Source organism: Galeopterus variegatus, unplaced genomic scaffold, assembly GCF_000696425.1.
Source record: "Galeopterus variegatus unplaced genomic scaffold, G_variegatus-3.0.2 Scaffold3907, whole genome shotgun sequence".
NCBI classification, from domain to species: Eukaryota; Metazoa; Chordata; class Mammalia; order Dermoptera; family Cynocephalidae; genus Galeopterus; species Galeopterus variegatus.
In genome coordinates, this window is record NW_007730018.1 from 157412 (window position 1) to 167962 (window position 10551).

The 10551-nt window shown below is 54.5% G+C and overlaps 1 protein-coding gene across 1 annotated transcript in view; it reads right to left on the reverse strand.

Moving 5' to 3' along the window:
* LOC103601856 (carbohydrate sulfotransferase 8-like) overlaps nt 1-1337 on the reverse strand; it is a gene marked incomplete at its 3' end in the record, with an annotated part of 127513 nt that extends 126176 nt beyond the window's left edge. The window contains exon 1 of the mRNA XM_008586263.1: nt 1275-1337. The remainder of the gene's footprint in view (nt 1-1274) is intronic.
* Between the last annotated feature and the right edge of the window lie 9214 nt (nt 1338-10551).

Below are 10551 nucleotides of genomic sequence, written 5' to 3' on the forward strand. Positions count from 1 at the left end.
GGGGGGGGAGGGGGCGGGCGGATGGAGAAAGGCCTAATCTGCCTTTGACCCCTGTCCCCTCCACCACCATCCACCCACTCCAGAGCCGCTATCGCCCTACACTCAACCGCCTCTCCCACGTGTTCTGTTGCCGGGCGAGATCCGCGCCAAGCTGATATAAAGGGCCCAGGATGTCTGTTCCCCTCAACAGAGCCAATCACGGCTCAGAGTCCAGCTGGGAGGCGGCCCAGGGACACAGGGTCCACTGTGATACCCGAGACGGTAGTGGGACAGAGAGCCCCAGGATCGGCCCCCACATCTCGGCTAGAACAGACAGCTGGACAGCGAGTGCCCACAGCCCAGGGCGCTTCTCCCCGGCCGCGCAAGCTCCGGGCCAGGGTCGCGGGGCCTGGGACAAGATGTACGGCGAAAGTTAGGACAGGACGGCGGGAGTCCCGGGCTGGAGAAGGGAGAGGGGTCACCTCAGAGCCAAGCGCCAGCACTGGCACTACCAAAAACCGCGAACACACCTTCGCCTGTCCCGGGCGGCCTCGGGTGAGGCCAGAGCTGGTGTGCAGAAGCAGCAGCCAGCAGCTGGGGTTGCAGCCGACACCAGAGCTCGGCTGGGTCCCCGCAGCAAAGCGGATCGTTTCACCGGAGCCGCCCGAGGCTCCGATCCCGCACTCCCGGACACACGCACGCACACACCTTCGCACGATCAATGACGCACGCACACACACTCTCCAAGAGCACAGAACAGGCCGGTGCCCACCGGCTGGGGATACGCGCCATGGGGCGCGGGGGCCCCTTGATAGGAAGCCAAGGCCGCCTCTAACTTCCCCCCTCGTCCCCGCCCGCCACAACCCGCCCCGAGTCCCAGCTGTGAACGCGCGGGAAAGCCCCGGTGCCCAGGGCGCTCCAGCCCGGCCCTCTCGGCGCTCGTGGCTCTGCGCCCGACGCTGCTTCCCCGCGCCCAGCACCCAGGGCCGGGAGTAGGAGCGGGGGGCTCTCAGGGGCCAAGCGAGCCCGAGGGGCGGCAGTTCACAGACACGCGGCGGTGAGTGAGATACAAGGAGCGAAAGTCTAATTAAAGTTCCAGCTACTGAGGCCGGTCCCCAAAGTGCGGCCAGACTGGAGCCCGTGCTCCCCACCTCCGCCGCAGCTTCGGACTCCTCGGGTCACGGGGTTGGCTCGCAGTGCAGCCCAGGGCCCGCCCGGGACCCCTCGGGGAGTCCCTTGGGGCCGGAAACCTGCGCGGGGAGAGGACCGGGTGGGGACAGGGCGCAGCCACTTACCTGGCGCAGCCCACGCTCTCGAGGTCGCGGGCGCCTCCAGTTCGGGCGCGATCGTCCACAGCGAATCCTCCGCTCGGGGCCCCCGGGCTGCAGGGAGGATCTCCGCCCCAGCTCGAGCGGAACCCGGTGCGGTCGGTGGGCGAGCGGCGTGGGGCAGGCGGCCGGAGCGCGCGGTAGAGCAAGAGGGAGCGGTGGCCCGTTCCTCCTCTGGCCCAGGCCCGGTCCGTCCCCCGCCTCGGCCGCCGCCGCCTTGTCCTCTCTCCTCGCCGCAGCGCCGCCGGATCCAGCTCGTAATAACTTCGTATAGCATACATTATACGAAGTTATCCGGCCGCGCAAGCTCCGGGCCAGGCTCGCGGGGCCTGGGACAAGATGTACGGCGAAAGTTAGGACAGGACGGCGGGAGTCCCGGGCTGGAGAAGGGAGAGGGGTCACCTCAGAGCCAAGCGCCAGCACTGGCACTACCAAAAACCGCGAACACACCTTCGCCTGTCCCGGGCGGCCTCGGGTGAGGCCAGAGCTGGTGTGCAGAAGCAGCAGCCAGCAGCTGGGGTTGCAGCCGACACCAGAGCTCGGCTGGGTCCCCGCAGCAAAGCGGATCGTTTCACCGGAGCCGCCCGAGGCTCCGATCCCGCACTCCCGGACACACGCACGCACACACCTTCGCACGATCAATGACGCACGCACACACACTCTCCAAGAGCACAGAACAGGCCGGTGCCCACCGGCTGGGGATACGCGCCATGGGGCGCGGGGGCCCCTTGGTAGGAAGCCAAGGCCGCCTCTAACTTCCCCCCTCGTCCCCGCCCGCCACAACCCGCCCCGAGTCCCAGCTGTGAACGCGCGGGAAAGCCCCGGTGCCCAGGGCGCTCCAGCCCGGCCCTCTCGGCGCTCGTGGCTCTGCGCCCGACGCTGCTTCCCCGCGCCCAGCACCCAGGGCCGGGAGTAGGAGCGGGGGGCTCTCAGGGGCCAAGCGAGCCCGAGGGGCGGCAGTTCACAGACACGCGGCGGTGAGTGAGATACAAGGAGCGAAAGTCTAATTAAAGTTCCAGCTACTGAGGCCGGTCCCCAAAGTGCGGCCAGACTGGAGCCCGTGCTCCCCACCTCCGCCGCAGCTTCGGACTCCTCGGGTCACGGGGTTGGCTCGCAGTGCAGCCCAGGGCCCGCCCGGGACCCCTCGGGGAGTCCCTTGGGGCCGGAAACCTGCGCGGGGAGAGGACCGGGTGGGGACAGGGCGCAGCCACTTACCTGGCGCAGCCCACGCTCTCGAGGTCGCGGGCGCCTCCAGTTCGGGCGCGATCGTCCACAGCGAATCCTCCGCTCGGGGCCCCCGGGCGGCAGGGAGGATCTCCGCCCNGGGATGGGGACCGCGCCGGTCTCCCGGGTCCCTGAGAGCCAGACTCCTGTCTGCCGCTTGGCTCCAGACTGCTGCCGGAGTGCTGCCACTGCCTCGGTGGGTCGAACCCGGCGCCAACCCGGGAAAAGGACAAGGCGTCACCGGGGCGGGAGTCGACCACAGCTGGGCAGAGGCGCGCGCCCAGGACTCGACGCTGCGGGGGCGCGGAGCCAGTGAAAGGAAGACGATTGATCCCTAAGGAGATTCTGAGAGGTTCCGGGGCTGTGGTTTCGCGTGGAATTTGGCCAAGGCCTTAGGCAACCTCAGGCCCCTGTGTCTGCACCCATCCTCAAATTCCTAAAGCTCTGGATTCTGCTGAAAGTGCCCTATGACACTGGCTCTCCCTGAGGGCTTCACTCTTGAAGTCCCTGTGGGGTCACCAGTCTGAGAGCTGAGCCAACCGACCCCTCCCCATACACACCCCCAGTAACAGAGTGGGGATGTGACCAGTCCACAGCCACGCAGCACCAGGGCAGAGCAGATACATGAACGGGGGGGGGCTCTGGATTCCCAGCCTTGTTCTTCCTAAGAAGAGGCAACCCCGACCTGCAGGGGGCAAGCAGGCACTGGGAACAAGGGCAGGCTGATTCTCACAGGAACTATATGAAACTGTATAAATCAGTCACCTCTTAGTCTTGAAGGGACACCAGTATTTTTAAAAACCTGCAGAGAAGCCCTTAGCAAAATAAAGTGAAAGATCCTCACTCTCCTTTCTGTAATTGTATCTGCTGATTGGTTGACCCGACTCCAAGGGTATCAGAGTGAACCCAGAGTGAGAGATGGAGTTGGGGAGTGGGATGGACCTGTAGCCCCAGAGTGACCAGAGAAGGGGTGGGGCAGCCCTGGCAGGGAACAGAGCCACTCCTGAGGACTTGCAACAACAAAGTAGGCCTTATTATTCCCATTTTACAAATGAGGAAATGAGGAAACTGAGGTACAAGCATGCCTCCAAGTTGCCGGAGTTCACACACCTGGAGGATGGCAGAGCCAGGATCGGGCCAAGGTATGCTGACTCCAAAGTGGAATAGGTTTGGTGCTAGGATTCCCTCTCCAGCACTCTAAGCTCAGACAGTCCCAGACCCAGGGCTGTGCCGGGCCCAGCTGTGCTCCACTGGCTGCACGTGTTAGTTCTGTGTTTGTGGAGTGAGGGTGGGGAGGAGCTGGAGTGTATGTGCGTGGCTGAAATTGTCCTGCTCCATAGGAGCTGGAGTGTATGTGGTGGCTGAAATTGTCCTGCTCCACCTCAGTCAGGTGCAGATTGGAGGAGCTGAATGCAAGGATTCAAGTGTCCAGAAGAACAGGGCAGAGGAATCCTTATTCATTCCGTGTTTAAAAGCTGTCAGAGTAGGGCAGCAGGAGAGAAGATGGGAACAAAGAAGGAGAGGGTGGAGTGAGCAGAAAGCTACTTGCCCAACTAGCCCAGAGTGCAATGACCCCCTCCCTGTCCCTGTGGCCCCCTTGCCCATGCACCTCCCACCCCTCTCACCACCCAGGATCCTGGCCACAGCGTGGCTACGCTGCTGCCAAAGAGCTTCCTGTCTGCATTTGGGCCTGGGGCACAGCACACGACTTTGGCCACAGAGGCCTGGTTGTCAAGAGAACCTCCTCAGTACCACACACACTACAGAGGGCAAAGGCACACACTCACACACACATGCACACCCATACACGCACGCACGTGCACGTACTGGACAGCGACGAGAGAATGGGAGTTCGCATTCCCAGAGCCCAGTCTCAAAGCTGGGAGGAGGCTCCGGACTGTGAGTACTTCCATGGAACGAGTCTACACAGGCTTTATCATGACCAGTGTGTGGGGCTGGTCAGGTCATTTCACCTGCCCCGCGCATCTGTGTGCAGTAATCCTCCTGGGAAGGGTGGTTTTTCCATTAGCTTTTCCAACTGTACTATTAGCACTTATTTGCATCTAACATTCAGGCAGACACCACCAGGAATCAACAATGCTGCATTCCTTTGACATTCTCTACATTTTCAGTTTTTCACTCAGGCTTCCTTCTTGCTTTGAGAGGCTCTCAGGGAAATCCCCAAAGGGTGCCTGAAACCCCTGGCCTCAACATGCGGTGAATTTTCTTCTGGGATTTGCCAAGGGCTGTGTGCCCTTTTTTGAAAGTCAGGCTCAGCCTCTGCAGTGAGGGAGGAGGAGGAACGCTGCAAATCCCCGGCATGAAGCCCTGTGTGCTCACTTGCAGTTTTTGATATGTGTGTTTCCACCAAAAGATTAGTGGCAAACTTGTCTCTTTGCATCCCAACTAAGATAAAAAGACATTTTCATTGGATGGCCCCGTGAGTCCACAACCTAAGCCCCAGAAGAGCTAATAGAGAGGTTCAGAGCCACCCTGTTTGCTGCAACAGGGGTGTGAGAGGGAAGAGGGGGCTTGGATCTGGGCCACAGGCAAACCCTTTCCTTCACCAGCTCCCCACCATTCCTGCAAGTGAAAATTCCTGCCCACCTTTGGGCTGGGGGCCGAAGGTAGCACAGCAGGGAAGCCGAAACTGCCTCACATTGTGTTTGAAAAGGGGCACATAAACCCATTGGCAAAACAGAGTCTCAAGTCCGAAACCTTCCATTCTGTTGCTGTGAGAAGAATCAGAGTGCTGTTCTCCTGAGGGGAGTGGGAGCCATCTGTAGTGGCAGGTCAGTAACACCTCTTCTGTCTCCCTGTATCCCATGGGAGAAAGGAGAGAATAATGGGATGGACCACGAGGTCTGTTGGAGCTCTTCAGTTTCTAGCTGGTGGTCTCGAGCATGTCTCCTAGCCCCTCAGAGCTTGTCTCCCCTTTGCAAATGGGGACAACAGATTCAGCCCTGCATGGGTAAGGTGAAGGGTGTGAAAGCACTGCAGCCCTGGGGCCGGCCTGCCCTGAGCCACCCCCAGACCAACCACCTTACTACCTGGCCAAGCATCTGGTCGTGTAATGGCCTCTGAAATGTTGTGACCCCAAGGTTTCCCGAAGTCGGGTCAACACACAGATGGGCCAGTGATGTGGTGATCAGAGCACTGTCCAGGTGGGAGACTCTCCCCTGGGAACATTGCTGCCTTCCCCAGCTGCCTCCCCTGGGGCCCTGGCTGGGCTCAGGGCCAAGGCCTTCTCTTCACAGGCCTCATCTTCCCCATTTGAACAATGAGGGTCCTGAAGTCCAGGTTCCTGAGCCTCCCTTCCAGGCCTGAGTTGTGTTCCTTACCCAGGAAGGATGCCAGAACTGTTTCTGGCCAAGGTGTCTCTTGGACACCTTATTGGATAAATGTTCCTTCCCAGTCTTTTCCCTCCACTCCCCAGGGTCTTTCTCCTTTTCTGTCACTCCTTGGTTTTCCGAGGAGCTAGAGGATCTCTTTGTTTCCTTCTTTGTTAAGTCGCCTGAAATTTCCTGACATCAGCATGCCTGTGTGAGAATCCCCTGCATCAGAAATGCTGCTGAGCAGCCTGCCAGTCCTGACTGCTGCCCCACGTGCACGCAGTCTGGCACAAGGCTTTTTCCAAGTGAGAAATTTACTAGGAGCATATTCACCTCTTAATTTAAATATTTCTTATTTATTTATTTATTATTTTTAAAGATGATTGGTAAAGGGATCTTAACCCTTGACTTGGTGTTGTCAGCACCACGCTCTCCTAAGTGAGCTAACCGGCCATCCTTATATAGGGATCTGAACCCGTGGCCTTAGTGTTATCAGCACCGCACTCTCCCAAGTGAGCCACAGACTGGCCCTTAATTTAAATATTTCTAAGCTGGACATTTGGGAAAGCAAAAAACTCAAATATGTCCTAAATTTCAGACTATTTCATATTATAACCCATAAAATGACTATAACCTAAAAAAAATGGGTATATTTGCCACATCTGTTGATGCCATCTAAAGAGCAAATTACTTTTTAATAAGATAGGTTTTGATTTCTAAAAAAAAAAAAAAAAAGGGAAGGAAATGCTGCTGGGGGTTGCAGGCACCCCACAACCCATATACCTGTGACAACTTCTGAAATTCCACCATCATTCTTCTGGGCATAAGAATAGTTCCTCCTTAAAGAGCAGCTTTCTGGGGCCGGCTAAAGTGACATTGGTGCCAGTCCTTTAACACAGACAAGAGTTAGTGAACAGGCTTTCTGGATAGCACATATTAGAAACTGACTTGACTAACTTGAGCAAAAAGGGGGTGCTTTCTCGAAAGGACACTGGGGAATCTGCCAGAGCAGAGGAGCTTGCATGAGGGAGGGAGGCAGGAACCAAGCACTAGGCTCAAAGACCCTGGGAGCAGCCTTTTGGGTATCTAGGAAGGGATGCTATCTCTGGAGCTGGAAGACCACTGCCATCATGACCTTGACACCTTACCCCCAATCTAAGGTGGGCAGGCCTGCAGAGGGGCCATGATGACCCTAGAGCCCAAGGAAGAGCCATGCTCAAGCCCAGGTCCAGACTATCTTTGCACACTGGGCTCAGAGCCAGCCTGGCTTTTCTGTTGAGGTCTTGCCAGGCTCAGGTTCATTTTGATACTTCTTGATTTAAAATAATACCACCACTGGACCGTCTGCCATTGGTCACTCCTTCAGTTCCCAAGAATCCTTGAGACTGATCATCCTCCAATGGCCTGGCAGGGATTCCTTCTCCAGGCCCACCTACAGCAGGAAGAGAGGACACTGTATCAGGTGGCAATTAACTGCAGGAGGGGGTTTAACATGCTTTCAAGATAGAGATTTTTCTTTTTACTTTGGGGTAAAGAGTTTAAAATTCTCGAATATTTATAATTCACAATTCAGTAAATGCTATTTAATTTGAACCAAACTAGTTCAGCATTCATGACATGCAGGGTCCGGCTGAAGTTTACTCTTTCACTGTCAGTCAAAGACAGTGGGAACAGGCTTGCAGGGGTAACGCCTCCCCTACCTTGTATAGTAAATGGATTTTGACTTCTCTTAACACTGGAGTATTTCTGTGCATCTATCTGCATCCAGATATGAATGAGCTCATTATAAATAGTTATCTCTATTCAATCAAGTTGGCTTGGCTGACTCTCTTTTTCTGGCTATACATTGTTAATTATTAACTGGGGTGACTACTAAAATGAGGAAATTACTGCATGACATAAATGAATGGCACTTCTTTTTAAACACACCCTAATTTTTAGTTGGCTATACATTGTTAATTATTAACTGGGGTGACTACTAAAACGAGGAAATTACTGCATGACATAAATGAATGGCACTTCTTTTTAAACACACCCTAATTTTTAGAACTCATTAATTCTCTAGGATTCCCTCAGGCTTAGCACCCATTGGCCAGGATTAGACTCCTTGAATGAACCTGCTGATGGTTCCCCAGAGCAGAGCTCCTGTAGGTTGCTCAGCTTCATCCAGCTCTCTGAGGTTTCTAAATGCTGATCCCCCCTCCAGTATCATCAGCTCACAGCGCATATTCAAAACTCCTCTAACCTTACCAAGAGTCTTTTTCATCACGTGGCAGGAAAGTGGGGCTTAAATATCTTCCAAATTCCTGAGATAGCTAAAAGCATATTTTTAAAAATGCAAACTTGAATGCTATTCTAAATTTAATGCTTAGTATTAAGAATTGAGTTTGGAGATTTTGAGAATAAAGAAAGGATTGCTTTGAACTGAACAAAAATATGTCCACAGGAACACTCCAGAAACATTTATCAGATGCCACAGGGAGCATACCATTCAGTAAGGATGTGCACGTAAAGATAGAGGCCAGGCCAGAAGGAGCTTATTCTGGAGGGGCCTCAGGTCTGCACCCCTAGAGCTGGAAACAAAGGGGTCACCAAGCTTAGTAGCGATTGTTGCTTCCTTGAGAACCAACACTATAAAAATCTCCCAAATGCAGTTGATCAGTCTTCAGGTTTTCTCAGACCCTTTTAGCATAGGCAAGGTGTGTCATAAACCATGTGGGTGGCCACAGCAGAGGTGGAAAAACAGCGGCAGGTACTGCCCTTCTCCAGGTGGCCCTGAGCAAGTGGTATTTTCACACTGTGTTGGGAGCCCACACAAAGCCTGGTGGTGTGAATCTTTCCACCGGAACTGAAAACAAAAACCTCATGGATGATGCATCCAAGGAGACAAGATCAGGAAGAGTGCATCCATCAGGCAGAATGCCCCTCAGAGGGACATCCAAGGGTGGCAGATCAGAAATGCCTGCCCCACGTCAAGCACCCAAGCTGGGCCCCTGACCAGCAGTCTCTCCCATCCACTTTCTTGTGGGAAGATGCCTCAGTGAGAAATGCTCAAGTCAGCTTTGGAGGGACACACCTTTATCTTGCAGGTTCCCACCTTTATCTTGCAGGTTCCCTGTCAAGGAGAAACTGGAAAAACCAAAGTGAGTTTGGTTCCTCAGATGCTCCCAAGGTTTTCCAAATTGGAAGCAGGTAATGCTAATATTTACTGTCAGCCCCTCCTATCTCATGCCCAGCAAGTGGCTGAGAGCCAGCCAGCCTCCCAGGTAACCCCTCTTCCAGCTTTGCTAAGCCATCTCCCAGTGCAGAGAAGGTGCCACGGTCAGCAGGCTTTGGAAGCAGATAACATGACCTATCAGGTTTATAGGGGAGGAATATCTCCAGCTCCCCTATATTCCTGGGTGCCAGAGTGTTCTGAAAGGATGCCCTTGGACACCTGTGAAAATGAAACCCTGTCACTGAAAATAGAAGGCAGTTGGGGCAGAAACTGAGACAAGTAACTGCCTCTTCATTGCTGAGTTCTCCCAGATCCCAGGAAACTTCATCCTGCAGGCAGATCCCAGATGCCCTGGAGTTGAAAGCACAGCCCAGTGGCGTCCTGTCTGTAGCTATGGAAACAGAGAGACAGTTGCCTCCCTATTGGCTTTCGTACTGGAGACATCTTGCTGTCAGTAATGTTTAAAGTTGGCTTTAAAAAAGCAAGACAACCCAAATCTCTTCTTTTGACATCATGCCAAGGGCCCTGTGGCATGCAGCAGCCATGAAGGTCCTAGCATGGAGCCTGTCACACTCTGTCCCTCATCCCTGTCCTCAGACAAAGCCTTCCTGTCTGCCTGCTCTTAGCAGAGATGTCTTGGGTTCAAATGAGTCCGCCCTTCATTGCCTGTTTCTGTATTGGTGCCTTATCTCAAGATTCAGGGGGGCAGGGCAAGGGCCTGGTTCAGCCCTGGTTTTGTGTGTGCTGAGATGATGCCCTGGCCCAAGCACCAGCTGGAGGCAGGCTCGAAGGTGAAGCTCAGCCCCTTTACAGCAGTCTGGGACATCTGCAAGCAGGCCAAGATACCTAACCAAGCCCTAGTTGAGAAACTGCTAGGGACAGGAGGAGGTATAAGGCCCAAGCACCAGCTGGAGGCAGGCTCGAAGGTGAAGCTCAGCCCCTTTACAGCAGTCTGGGACATCTGCCAGCAGGCCAAGATACCTAACCAAGCCCTAGTTGAGAAACTGCTAGGGACAGGAGGAGGTATACAAAGAGACAAGCAGCTCACCATCAAGGAAGAAGGCAGACATTCAGACAGACTTCCAACTAGAATACAGGGCAGACTGCGATGGAGCCGTGAGAGGGATGGCTGAGTTGTCTGCCCTGGGGATCAAGGATCAGAGGTGGTATTTGATCTGACCTAGTCTCAACTGGCCTGTCCTCACTCATAACAAGACTCACAATCACAAAGAGCCAGGGAGACAGTAATTCAATATGTATTTTGTTAAAGGATACTTAGCACCTACAGATAAAAGACTCACTTCTGTGCTCAGAAGAAGAATAGAAGCTACAATTAGAAGGTAGAATTTCTGAATTCTGGAAAACAAGCCTAGCATTTAGGAAAGACAGTGTCTGGAGGAAACCGTTAATCAACCCGGGCCTTTTGAGGCAATAAAGAGAGTGTAAACAAAGAGAGATAAACATTTCATTT